General features: G+C 41.0%; 1 protein-coding gene across 6 annotated transcripts in view; it reads right to left on the reverse strand.

The window, feature by feature from the left end:
• COL11A1 (collagen type XI alpha 1 chain) overlaps positions 1-14,452 on the reverse strand; it is a 782,075-nt gene that overhangs the window by 627,803 nt on the left and 139,820 nt on the right. For 5 of the 6 annotated variants that reach the window (XM_068240025.1, XM_068240017.1, XM_068240019.1 and 2 more), the window contains exon 2: positions 6,654-6,818. The exons of the other annotated variant lie outside the window; for it this stretch is intronic. The gene's annotated coding sequence lies outside the window, so the exon portion shown is untranslated. The remainder of the gene's footprint in view (positions 1-6,653; positions 6,819-14,452) is intronic. 6 annotated transcript variants of the gene reach the window in all.

Consider the following 14,452-nt stretch of genomic DNA (forward strand, 5'->3'; position numbering starts at 1 on the left):
GGGCTTGATTCACAAAGCCGTGCAAACTGTTTAGCACAGGCGTGCTAACTTTCGAGCGAATCACGGCAAATTGCGCTAGCAAAAGTCCGCGATCGCGCGAATCGCGGCACTTTGCGCGCGCAAAAGTCCGCGAACGGCACTTCACGTGCTAACTGTTTAGCACACCCGCGTTAAACAGTTTGCACGGCTTTGTGAATCAAGCCCATCATGTTTCAATGTACTCTTTTTTATCCTGTGGTCTGAATATGGTGTCGTGTACCTGTTTAGCACCTTTATGAAAAATACCTCAGACCCCCAGAAATAAACATAGCAGAAATTACAGTAACCTAATGACAGAGAATATATAAAACAAGTTTATGGCTTCTATTCATAAAACATTACCACATGCGGTAATGCAGAAAACAGCTGATTTTACAGAACCTTTGGTGAAATGTCAATTCATAAAGGTTGTTACCACATAGCAAGCTGAAATTACTGAGCAGTGAGGTAAATTATCGACTTAATATGCAGTAAATACCTCACCACGTCAGTAAATGTCAATTGATAAAGATTGCAGCATGCGGTAAAGCCCAGTAACGTTCGTTATTTACCTCCAGCAGAGAGCCAGTAGGAAGAGCCTCCCCCTCATGCTAGTGCTTCTATTGGCTCATATATGTTCTCAGGAGGGATGAGGAGAGAGCCGGCACGAAAGAGATTCCCCTGCAGCCCTTTAGACAAGTAACCCTTAAGGTTCCTGTTTGAAGACGCTGAGGAGCAAGTGCTGAAATCATCTAAGAATGGCATGTCTCAAATTTCTTGGAAGTTCACCTAAACACAGGCTATTAAATAAAATGTTAAGAAAGGCTAATACACAGATTCAGAGGGACTAGGAGGGATCATGTACATCTAAGGGATGCTGGGGATGTCTCTTACTATTGTAATGCTGTTGCTGCACAGAAGTGGGAGAACATCACAGTAGCAGAACATAGACCTTTCCCACAGCTGTTCTACTTTTCACCGAATGACTTTGTGAATTGAAGCCATGTTTTTTGGTAAATTACTGAGCTTCTACCGCACCTGTAAAAATCTTTATGAATTGGCAAAAAAAAAGTCTAAAACACCAAATGCGGTATTTTACTGACCAGATTTATTTTTTTTATTTAATCGAACAGTCCTTTAGGGCCTGAGCCCACTTATGCAGTTGTATCCACTTCTGTCCGCTTTTCAGCATCTCTAAAACATTGATGTTTAACTGAAAAGTGGACACAACTCAATCAGTGGGCTCAGGCCCTTATGAATTGAAGCCATTGAATGTAAAAAAGATTTCTCTGCATCCCTATGCATACACAACAGATATTCATAATTTATAGAAAGCATAGGAATGTTTTGATGCAGGGGACTCCTGTCCTGTTGGATTCATCAAAAGCTTATTATTATGGATTTAAAAGCGCCAACATATTCTGTGGCTTTGTAAAAAGTAAGAAACATACAGTACATGGGGTACAAAATAATACAGACAATGGTATATACCAATATATGAAATACAGAGTTGATGCAAGATACAGAATCAATATAGAATACAGAATTGGTATTTACAGTGACAAAAGTAATATGAATAAATCTGTAACAAATCCCAAGACTCAAAAGGGTGAGAGAACCCTTACAATCAAGCTTACAATCTGAAGGAATAGGGGGAACAAGAGGAAGGGTATTATACAATATTCATACCTAGAGGAAGTGTGTTTTAGGTTATCTAGTAGCAGTGTAACTTGGCCAGAGGTCAAAGGGGAAATGGCCTAAGGTAGAGTGTATGCTTGACTGAAAAAGTGAGTTTTGAGGGCACATTTAAAGATATCTGCTTATGCTCAATGACTGCAATAATTCACCGAGTGTGGCAAAAAAATCCTCATCCTTCATTTTGATGTTATACATTTTGAAACTCAAGGAGGTTCAATATGGAGTGACACCTGCAGCTCCAGAACTTCGGTGTACATGGAATAAGGACCAAAACAAGCCAACTTGTTTAATTTGCATCTTCATAAATTCAGACATGGGGTGTAACAACTGATGAGACAGCAATGAGTGCATATCACTTTCTGGATTCAACCACTCCAGGGTACAGTCAAAAATATATAACAAGTTTATTTGTATCAAAACACATAGCAGTTGTATGGACACACAATTAACAACATTGAAAACCATCCACACTCCCTTGAGATCATAGGTATAGTATAACCACATATATTTGTATAATTTTTTACCTGGCAAGCTTTAATCTACACACACTTGTTATCAAATGAATACAGGGGTTACGTCCCACGGAACCGGTGGACTTGTACGCCCTGTACCTTGAGATGCTCACACTCTCCTTGGGAATCCTGGTCTACCTACCTGGGTGAAGTATATATGTTCTCCTATGCCCTCACTAGCCTCCACCAGAATTATTTAATATAGATGGCCATTGTAGGTATTCATGTGTTTGTTGTTTTGCACCTTTGTTTCACAGTGTTCACTGCCTAGCACTTTATACTGAACTCAAGGGAGTGTGGATGGTTTTAAATGTTTTTAATTATGTGTCCATATAACTGCTATGTGTTTTGATACAAATAAACTTGTTATATATTTTTTGACTATACCTTGGAGTGGTGCTGTTTATATGGTGAGATATTTCCCTCTTTTCTCTTTTTTAATCCATGTTATGCCTGCCCATAGCACATTCCTAGTGGTTGAGTGTGACACATGCTTGCATTAGCATATCACTTTTTGCACGCAAAGAAAACAAACAAACAAACAAACACACAAAAACAGTTTAAAGTTTAAGCAGAAGAAACCATCCACATTTCTCCCCATTTTGACAGGATCCTTGTCCCAGTCCAGCAGCCATCAATCCACTCCATTTGAGTCTGAAAACAGAATGGGGCCTCAGCTGGTTCAGAAACCAAAAAGGGTCTTTGCCGAAGTTCCAAGGAGGATTATCTGAGAAATTAGGATGAGTGTTGTAGGCCCCTACAAAGTCTGGTTCCTGCCAGTATCTACAGTATGTTACATTACTATATTGGATTGGTGTGCTCCTGATCTCATCCCTGGTTGAGGATACTGTTGGCTAGTCACAACGTTGGATCAGGCAGGAGAGGAACCATATTGGGGCTGAACCTAGGGGGCAGTCCCAACATTCTGATAACCTATGAAACTCATACAGTTGTTGTCTGAGAGTGGACAGCCAAAATCACTTAAGTAGTCCTTCAGAATATCTTATAAAAATACATACAGTTTTGGGCACCACACTATACAAGGACAATGATGTGTTAGAACAGGAACAAAAATGGGCATCTAAATTAATCAAGAGAGATGTAAGGTCTCACTAACCAAAAAAGGTTGGACAAACTGACTTATTTAGCTTGGAAAAAAAGACAACTGAAAGGTGATCAGATTAACATGTATAAATACATCAGTGGTTAAAATGAGGAATATCTTACCACAGGAAGTAGTTATGGCAAATTCTATATTTGCAACAAAAACAAAAAAAAGATGGATGTTTTCCCTGCATTGAAGGACATCCATGACTATAATAACTAGGTAATTCCCGTCATAGTTAATTCAGGTATTCATCTGACTGCCATCTGAAGTTGGGGAGATTTTTTTTTTTTTTTAGTGTAATGGGCCCAAGCCTTGTAAAGTTTTATCGCCTTCCTTTGGATCAATTAGAATATGTGTGGGTGCAGGACAGTGATTTTTTTTCTAGTTGAACTTGATAGATGATTGAACTTGATATCTCATTTTTAACCAAAGTAACAATGTCACTATGTTACCTACACAGATCTACATAACCAGTATAGACTACCCTTTTCTGCACTTCCCCTTTCATGAATACATACTGTATTTGGCAGAGACCTGGTTACTATATACCAGCGTTGCTTGGGAATTTTCGCCAAAGTCATTTTTGCATTGAAAATCCAATTTTTGGACTTAAAAAAATGTCACAAAAAATCTATTTTTTTGCCACAAAAACACCAAAAAAACCCTAATATTTTTACCGCAACTATTTTTTGCAAAAAAAAAAAATAAATCTATTTTTTTGCTGTGAAAATCCACGATAAACGCAAAAAACAACAAAACTTATTTTCGATCAAATATTTACTTATTATTTTTGTGAAAATTACTGCAAAAAGAATATTGGCATTTTCGCTCATCACTGCTACCCACTATACTGTAAGTAGTGTAATTTCCGTGAATTGATGGATGATGGTATGTGTTTTACAGGTATTCATACTCTACCTCCAGTTACAAAACAGCCGGACAACCTGTCCAGTGAAAACAATGCACTATTGTTTTCTGGAATTGACAAACAGGAGCTAAAATATGTCTAGGAAAAAAAAATACCAATGTCCCTTACTAAATACATCTGCTTATTTATTTATTTATGTTTTTGTCCTGTATAACCTTTATGCAATAAATGCATAATGGTTTTTATTACCATTAATTTTAATTTTAACCACTTCACAACTGAGGGGTTTTACCCCTTGAGCACCAGAGCAATTTTCACCTTTCAGCGCTCCTTCCATTCATTCGTCTATAACTTTATCATTACTTATCACAATGAAATTAACTATATCTTGTTTTTTTCGCCACCAATTAGGCTTTTTTTAGGTGGGACATTATGCCAAGAATTATTTTATTCTAAATGTGTTTTAATTGGAAAATAGGACAAAAAAATATTATTTTTCAGTTTTCGGCCTTTATAGTTTTTAAATAATGCATGCTACTGTAATTAAAACCCATGAAATGTATTTGCCCATTTGTCCCGGTTATAAAACCATTTAAATTATGTCCCTATCACAATGTATGGCGCCAATATTTTATTTGGAAATAAAGGTGATTTTTTTTCAGTTTTGCGTCCATCCCTAATTACAAGCCCATAGTTTATAAAGTAACAGTGGGATACCCTCTTGACATAACTATTTAAAAAGTTCAGTCCCTAAGGTAACTATGCAAGTACATATTTTCATAAAATTTATTACCACTTAATACTCCCCACCAAACAGCTGGCACAGTTTGATTCTGTGTCATATCCAACCACAAAGATGCGGTAAAGAGTTTCTAGCTGGGTGTGCTTGATCATCAGGTCTATGAAAGGTTGCCTCTGAACTGACATCTACTACTTTTATGCAATATTCTTTTAAAGAATAAATATACATAACCATAGATAACAATATCAATAAAAAACAAACAAACACAGCTGTGCATCTGTGTAAATACTACCATCACATTCCTTAATATAGAGCAAGGTATATTTCAAGTGTAGGTTAAGATGCCCTGTATTTTCTTAGGCATAGAATCCATCTGGAATCACAAAATATGTCAGCGCCACGGAATACGTTGGCACTTTATAAATCCATAATAATATATTTTGGGTTTATTGTTTCCTACTTCGCTATAGGGGCAAGGACAGCCCCTAAAAGAATACAATCTTTAGGTTTTATTTTTGGCTGAAACTTGGAGAGTTTTGGTTTTATTATATACTAGCTGAACTAAGCCCGTTTAAAAACGAGCACCCGCACGCCTGCCATGTGCGCACCCGCCTGCCACGTGCACCCGCCCGCAGCGCACACACACGCGCCCTGCGTCCTTTCCCAACGGCTGTCACTGCTTGACATGCACAGTAGCACAAAAGCACTGACACAGGGACAGACACAGGGACACTTGTACTTTATATATGTAGATACAAAAGATATGTGTGTATATATGCATATATATATATATATATATATATATATATATATATGTATATATATATATATATATATATATATATATATATAGTAAATATCAAATCATATGTGATTGATTGTGTAATGTTGCTGACACTGCTTCTGTTGCTGCTGTTGCACAGTTAAGCATATAAATGAGCGGAGCTCATAGTTCAGTTAGTAGCTAGTAGAAGGTGAGGCGTTTTTAATTTCCATTTAGTAGACCATTGGGCTTTTGGTATGGTTCCCACTAGAACGCTGAAAAAAACTAGCATTTTTGCCTGGTTAGAGTAGGACTCGCCAGATAGGGGACACTTTGGCGCAGTTGGTGAGCTTAAACGCGTTAAAGCGTAACCAAGAGCCCCAGTCACTGTTTTCCTGTTATGTGCTGCAGCCTATATATATATATATATATATATATATATATATATATATATATATATATATATATATATATATTTATTTTATATATATATCTATATATATATATATAGATAGATATAGATAGATATAGATAGATATATATATATATATATATATATATATACACTGTATATCTATTTATAATTTTCTCTATCAACAATTTGTCTTATGGTGGCCAATGGCCAATAATGATACAATTCTCTGGAGGAATCTGTTTGGATTGTTTAGCAGCTATCCTTTCATTTGCAATCAAAATTATGATCAAATCGAGAGATCGATCATCCGGAGAATTGTATCCTTAATGGCAAGATGGTTTCAAGTCAATGACCAACCTGTGCTATGGTAAGTAACACATTTTCAACAAAATGGTTATATATACTGTACTATGTAGAGCTCTAAATTCTGCAAGTTTATTGTCAACAGTTAACTCCTCCAAAAGTCTTCTGTCACAAACATAGTTTGTAGCGAGTAGAATATGCATTGCAGACACACACAGCAGCTGACCTGTGTTGTAGTAACTCCTGTTTATGAAGCAGTGATGAAGACATACAGTGCGACCGCCAGCCATTTCAGAAGTCATTCCAGTAAGCAGGAAAGTAACAGCAAAGCTTTCTACACCTATGTAAATTCCAGATGTGCAGTCGGCTTCTTTTAATGCTTCTCTGCTCTCTGCAGGCACAAACATATATATATATATTTTTAGTGCTGCTATGATAATATAACCATGATGAATCACTGTATTAATTTTTCTGGCTCCCATGCCCAGTTGCATAAGGAATATCATTATCTTCAATTTCAGACATCGGTTCTTCTTGTTATCCTTTGTAATGATGTTTGGACAGTTAAGAGATAGATGCAGCGTACCTATCACAAAACCACAGTATCTGCACTGCAGCAAACATTATGCAATATGTAAGCCATTCTTTCGCAATTATATTCTAATAAAGAAAACCACCTTGAGGTTTTTCCATTACGTTGTCCATCCATTCTATGCCTCGACAAAGGCGCTCTAGTAACTCCTCTAGAAGCTAACATTAACCTACATTTTCTTGAAATAAAAACATTTTTTCTTTGGATACATATGCCTGTGTATATCTTAAATAGCCACTGTAACAACACATACAGTAGAATTCCTTTATAGTAAACTCCATGGGACCAAGAAAAGTAGTTTACTTTATCAATGGTTTTACACTGTATACAGTATTTATATAGACGCAGTTGTTAGGACTTGAGGACTGAGTTTACTATATCCAGAGGTTTACTGTATCAGAGTTTACTATAACAAAATTCTAGAATGTGATACACTGTTCAGGATACCAAATTTGTCCTGAATTAGAATGGTTTCAGTATCAGAAATGCTTCTTACAGTAGCAAGAAAAAGTATGTGAACCCTTTGGAATTATATGGATTTTCGCACAAACTCGTCATAAAATGTGATTTGATCTTCATCTAAGTCACAACAATAGACAATCACAGTCTGCTTAAACTAATACTACACAAATAATTAATTGTTGCTATGTTTTTATTGAACACCATGTAAACATTAATAGTGCAGATGGAAAAAGTATGTGAACCCCTAGACCAAGAGCTAATTGGAGTGAAGTGTCAGCCAGCTGGAGTCCAATCAATGAGATGAGATTGGAGGCGTTTGTTACATCTGCCCTGCCCTATGTACAGTGCTAGGCACTGTACATACACATGTCTATGTCATCATGTCACATGTCACTTAAGCTTCCCTTTAATGGGAGTCTGATGCCTAATTAAAGAAAAAAAAACAGATACTTACCTAAGCAGAGGGCTCTGGTTCCTATAAAGACTTCCTGTTCTCCTCCCAGTCCCCGCGTTCCCCCACAGGTTCCCCCGTTAGCAGTCTATGACCATTCAGTTGTAGACTACTCTCTTCCGAGTTGGGCTGGCTTTGGAAGTCTTCGGAAGCACTTGGGCTTCCAAAGATGCGCCCGCTCCATACCGCGCACTCCCGAGTGCCCTCTCTCGCGCACTTGCACTTGCGCAGTACAAAGCCGTCTGTCTTCGGAAACCTGAGTACTTCCAAAGACTGCCGAAGTCTCCCGCAGCGGGAGTTTTAAACAGAGAAACCTGCAGCGGAACAAGGAGACCAGGAAGGCTCTATAGGACCAAGAGCCTTCCCTCTCCTTAGGTAAGTATCTGGTTTTTTTTTAAATTAGGCTTCAGATTATCTTTAAGAATGTAAATTAGAGTGAGGAAAGCTCTTACAATGGGCAAACACTGACTAAACGATTTATAAATAAATATTGAAAAAAATAAGCAATGTTATTTAATAGGTTGTAATCTGCAAAGTTCCCCTTTAAGATTTGAAATCTGATTTGCCTGATCTTGCACTGCACCAGAACGTATTCTCTTCAAGAGGTATGAGCCCAGGCTCTTTACTACTTTTTCTGCTTTCAGCATTATGACACTACTTAAGACAGGTGTAATTACATTAAGCTGGGCACCACAGTAAGAATCTGTTGACTGCACCCCCAACCAAGTATTTACCTGACCTATTAGGGGAAGGGTGGGGGGCACTCCTGTACATAATGCAGAGCAGCAATGATAGCGGGCGTCATACATTAACTGCTCCTGGTGGCATGACAAGTCCTCTTCAATCCTCTACAGTTCAGCTCATTGCCACACTGGGCACCCAATCACCACGTTGCTTTTGTCCCTGTCACATGACATACAGAGACTGGAGTCGCAAGGTGATTGGCTGCATGGTGATGAGCTGCACAGAAAAAGTCTGAAGAGTACCAGTCATGCTACAAGTCATGTATAATGCTCCGCTGCTGCTGTGCATAACATACAGGCGCTGGCCACAGAGGCTATTGTTATGCCCCTGTTTTAAGATACCTGTATTTCCTACTCATTTTCAAACTGTGGCCTTGATTATTTGAAGCAGCATTTCAGGTTATTATTATACTGTACTTGGGTAAAGTTACAGTGTGTGTTGTTTTAGTCCACCCTACTAAACTTTTATATAAGGAAAGGAACTTTAAGAATAAAACAACCCACAACGGCAATGTGAGCGTAATCAGCATAGTGCGGGGATGTGAGCCCTTAAAGGGAATCCCTCTGTCAAATTATTCAACAGCAAACAGATGTCTGTTATTCTCCTATGAAGTGGTTTTCTGCTGGCATTCCAGGGATCTCTGGCTCATACGTGTCACTAATGCAGTAGTCTATACCAGTCTATCCTGAACTGACTTGCTACCTAGACCAGTTACAATTCTCATTGATAGCTTTAGGTCTTTGAATTCAACTTTTATGTGATGCAGATATGCTGACATCAAACCAACAAACATTAATTTGGGAAATACCTTTATTGACTAACTATACATGATTTATTGCAAGCTTGCACAATGTGAAGTTTCTCCTTCAGGCATTATACAGAACTGGATCAGAACTCCTGATTTTTGAGGCTCATATTTTCAAATGAGAAAGTTTCTTTATACATACTGTATTCCTGGACAACCCTTCACATATTTTCCCATGTCAATAGTCATTGGCCCAGATTTAATGGGAAGGTCAAATAAAAAAAAAGATATACTTACCCAGGGCTTCCTCCAGCCCCTGGCAGCCATTTTGTGCCCTCAGCGCAGCTCCGCTTTCAGCCGATGGCCCAGGGGTAGAGATGGCCCGAACCTCCGATTTTCGGTTCGCGAACTTCTGCGAAAGGTTCAGTTCGCGCAAACTTTCGCGAACCGCAATAGACTTCAATGGGGAGGCGAACTTTGAAAACTAGAAACACATATGCTGGCCACAAAAGTGATGGAAAAGATGTTTCAAGGGGTCTAACATCTGAGTTTTTGCATGGATGAGTGGGATAGACGCCAAAAGTCCTGGGGAAAAATCTGGGTATGACACAAAGCAGTGTTTTAAGGGCAGAAATCACATTGCATGCTAAATTACAGGCCTAAAGTTCTTTAAAACATCTTGCATGTGTATACATCAATCAGGGAGTGTAATTAGAGTACTGCTTCACACTGACACACCAAACTCACTGTGTAACGCACCGCAAATGGCAGTTTGCATTGTGACGGACGTGCTGGACTGGTGCGCACCATGATTGCTCTTCCTCACTCAGTGATGTCAGGTAATGTCTGACTGCCCTTTCAACTTCCAATGGTTCTTTCTCTACCATTGTTAAAGCTTACATCTATTTTTTTAAATACTTGTTCTGCTTGCTGTTCAGTACCTGCAACGAGAATCTTATGGGGGCAAGTCTGCCATTGCGAGTGACCACGGGTAATGGCCGGGGAATCCTGGTTCGATTCCGGTCCGGAGTGGGAGCCTAAGAAACGGCTACCACCCCCGCACATCCAAGGAAGGCAGCAGGCAGGCATGCACGTCCCGAGGTAGTGACCAAAAATAACAATACAGGAGGACTTTTGAGGCCCTGCTGTATATGTGAAATGAATCAATTTTAAATCCTTTAACGAGAATCTGTTATGGAGGGCAAGTCTGATGGTGCCTTCACTGCGACTCACCAGGTTGGTCACCTCCTCAAACGGCCGCAGAAGCCTGCATGCATTTCGCATCAGTGTCCAGTTGTTGGGCCACAACATCCCCATCTCCCCAGATTGTGTTCTTCTACTTTAATTGTACTGGGTGACGGCTTTCTCCTGTTCTAGCAGGCGAGAGAACATGACCAGGGTCGAATTCCAGCGAGTCGGGCTATCACATATCAAGCGTCTCACCGGCAAGTTGTTTCTCCACTGAATGTCCACAAAGCGTGCCACTGAACACAACAGGTAGGTATATGCAGTGATGAGGTAGGTGCACTGAACACAACAGATAGGTATATGCAGTGATGAGGTAGGTTCACTGAACACAACAGGTAGGTATATGCAGTAATGAGGTGGGTTCACTAAACACAACAGGTAGGTATATGCAGTGATGAGGTGGGTTCACTGAACACAACAGGTAGGTATATGCAGTGAGGAGGTGGGTTCACTGAACACGACAGGTAGGTATATGCAGTACTGGGTATTACAATGTGCACCTGTCACACACACAGGTGGTCACTGAATGTGCTGGGCCTGGCAGTGGCACACACATAGTATAAATTAGCAAGGCTGTCTATGCAACAGGGGGACACACAGAAAAAAAAATAGATCACAAGAACAAGATTAACTCTCAAAAGAGCTGTTGTGGGGTGCTATTTTAGCAATAAGAATAAGCAAGGAGCAAGCTAACAAGCCTATAACAGCCTAACTAATCTTTCCCTATGAGAGAGTCTGATGCAGCTGTCCCTTCTCTAATTAATGCAGGCACACGAGTGAGTGTAATGGCCGGCGGAGCCTGACTTTTATAAGGGGGGGGGAGTGGCTCCACGAGAGAGTGTAGCATGATTGGCTACAATGTGCCTGCTGACTGTGATGTAGTAGAGGGTCAAAGTTGACCCTAATGGTGCACTATGGGGGCGATCCGAACTTCGGGAAAGTTTGCATTACATGGCGAACGCGAACCATCGGAAGTTTGCCTGGAACCGTTCGGGTCATCTCTACCCAGGGGTCCCCTTCGGTGCAGATGCCGACCTCACCAGGCCGGCATCTACTGCACCTGTGCGAGAGCCACTCTTGGTCGCGCTCACATGATCTGTAGTGTACTGCAGAGGCGCAGTAGTCCTGCGCCTGCGTAGAACACTCCAGACCATGTGAGCGCAACTGCGAGCGGCTCTCGCACAGGCGCAGTAGATGCCCGATGACTTCAGCACTGGAGGGGACCCTGGGCCACTGCCGGCTGAGGACGGCTGCTAGAGGCTGGAGGAAGCCCTAGGTAAGTAGATTTCTTTTTTTATTTACAGCTTGGATCTGTCCCTCAAAGAACGTTTTCCTTGAGTTTCTTAACCTGTTTAGCGGTAACCCCTTGCCTGAGTTGGGGTACCCACCGGGAGGTATTTGCAGAGTCTGCGTGCATATATCAGGAGGTATATGCAGAGTCTACATATACCAGGAAGAATATGCAGAGCCCGTAACTCACCTTCTCCATGACCCAGACACTGGCAGCTATTCTTCTTCTAGCCCAGCCTTTCTCAACCTTTTTTGACCCGAGGAACCCTTCGGAAAATTCTCATATCTCGGGGAACCCCTGATGTGCATATATATATATATATATATATATATATATTCCCCCTATATTAAAATTTGACCCATTTCCTCTCTATATGTATGTGCCCTCTTTATTTAGTGTGGCCCGCTATGTCCCCCTTAACAGGTATGGCCCCCTTTGTCCAACTTGTTAGCAATTATGGCTCCCATGTGCCCTTATTAACAAATGTGTTTTGGCTGCTATGTCTCCCTTGTTTGTGGGACTGCTTTGTCCCCCGTTTCTGTGTCTACTATGTTCCCCATTTGTGTGGCTACTGAGTCTCCCCTATTGTGTGGCTTCTTTGTCCTGTTTGTGTGCTGCTTTGTCCCCCATTTCTGTGGCTGCTTTGTCTGTTTGTGTACTGCTCCCCCCCCCCCTTGTGGCTGCTTTGTCCCTAAGTTTGTGTGCTGCTTTATCCCCCCTTTCTGTGGCTGCTTTGCCCCCCCCCCCTTTTTGTGGCTGCTCTGTCCACCCTTTCTGTGGCTGGTTTGTCAGTTTGTGTGCTGCTTTGTCCCCCTTTTCTGTGGCTGCTCTGTCCCCCCTTTCTGTGGCTGGTTTGTCCATTTGTGTGCTGCTTTTCTGTGGCTGCTCTGTCCCCCCTTTTCTGTGGCTGGTTTGTCCATTTGTGTACTGCTTTTCTGTGGCTGCTCTGTCCCCCCTTTCTGTGGCTGGTTTGTCCATTTGTGTTCTGCTTTGTCCCCCCTTTCTGTGGCCGCTCTGTCCCCCCTTTCAGTGGCTGGTGTGTCAGTTTGTGTGCTGCTTTGTCCCCCGTTTCTGTGGCTGCTTTGTCCCCCGTTTCTGTGGCTGCTCTGTCCCCCCTTTCTGTCTGCTGCTTTAGTCATTGGTGTCAGTGCAGGGGAAAGAAAACCCCAATACTTACCATCTGAAGTCCTTTCCTCATTGAAGCTGGGATCCTGTCTGAACTCACATGCGTGCCGGAACTATAGAGCTGGCTTTGGGTGATGCGGCTTCTTTACACATCCATCCGCCGCATCACTCGCAGCAGCATGAAGGAATCCTTCCCCTGCCCATGCTGCAGATCTATGCAGAAGCGGGGCTATATATTCACCCGTGGAAGTGTCAAATTGACACGGAACCCCTGGAGGGTTCTCGCGTAACTTCAGGGTTCTCGCGTAATCCCAGAGTTCCGCGGAACCCCGGTTGAGAATAGCTGTTCTAGCCCTTGAAGGCTCTCGATCCCTCTGGTGAAATCGCCGTCTGTCGTCATGCTGACAGAAGGTGATCTTACTATAGGAGTAGAATGCCACCCAGAGGACGGAGGGAAAATTGCCACACTGGATCCAGGGGAGGTGAGTAATGTGCAGGGCTGCTGCAGGTCTATCTAGCAGTATGATTTTTATTCCTGGTTTTAGGGTCTAAAAGCTTGTGAAAATTGCATTGCTTTTAGATCCTAAAATCCAGACGAAATCATACTGCTAAGGATAATAACTAACTCTTCAGTACCTAGTAAATTGAAGAGGTACTAAAAATTAAGTAAAAAGTAAAAACTTATTTAAGCATTTGCTTGTTGGCACCTTAAAAGGGTATTTTATTGAAAAGGTATGAAAGCATCTCCTGTGAGAAAACCTCAGTTAATTGAATAGAGGCCAGCATGCTGCTGCACTATCCTATATAGGGAAATTGTAGACATCACGTGATGTTGGTTAAATTGTTTATACATAAAGTTTATGTTTTTATCAGTCTAGGCTACTGCTGCCCGATTTGCTGCATGTCACTACATATTTTTACCGTTACTACAGTAATATAGCCATGATGAATCACTGTATTAATCTATCTGGCTCTCCTGACTGGCAGAATAAAGAATATCATTATCTTCAATCTCAGACTTAATTTCTTCTTGCTATTTTTTGTAATAACGATGTCTATTTGTACAGCTAGGCGATTGCTGCAGCATACTTATCCCACAGCCACGGTTTGTGGGCTGCACCAAACATTATAGAATCTTTAAATAATTCCATAGCAATGATGTTCTAATAAGGAAACCACCTTCCATTTCTATTTAAAACACATTTCCAGATGTTGCATCCTTGCCAGCTATTGATTACGGCTGTCTGGTGCTTTTGTTTCCCTCAGCAGAAGATCAGGCTGCTATTCGCATGCTGCCAAAATGACATTCTGAGTAGGTGAAACTTGTGTGAGGGAACTGGAGGAGGCTTTGTGTAGATACTTGTATT

Source organism: Hyperolius riggenbachi, chromosome 6 (assembly GCF_040937935.1).
Source record: "Hyperolius riggenbachi isolate aHypRig1 chromosome 6, aHypRig1.pri, whole genome shotgun sequence".
Classification (NCBI taxonomy): Eukaryota; Metazoa; Chordata; class Amphibia; order Anura; family Hyperoliidae; genus Hyperolius; species Hyperolius riggenbachi.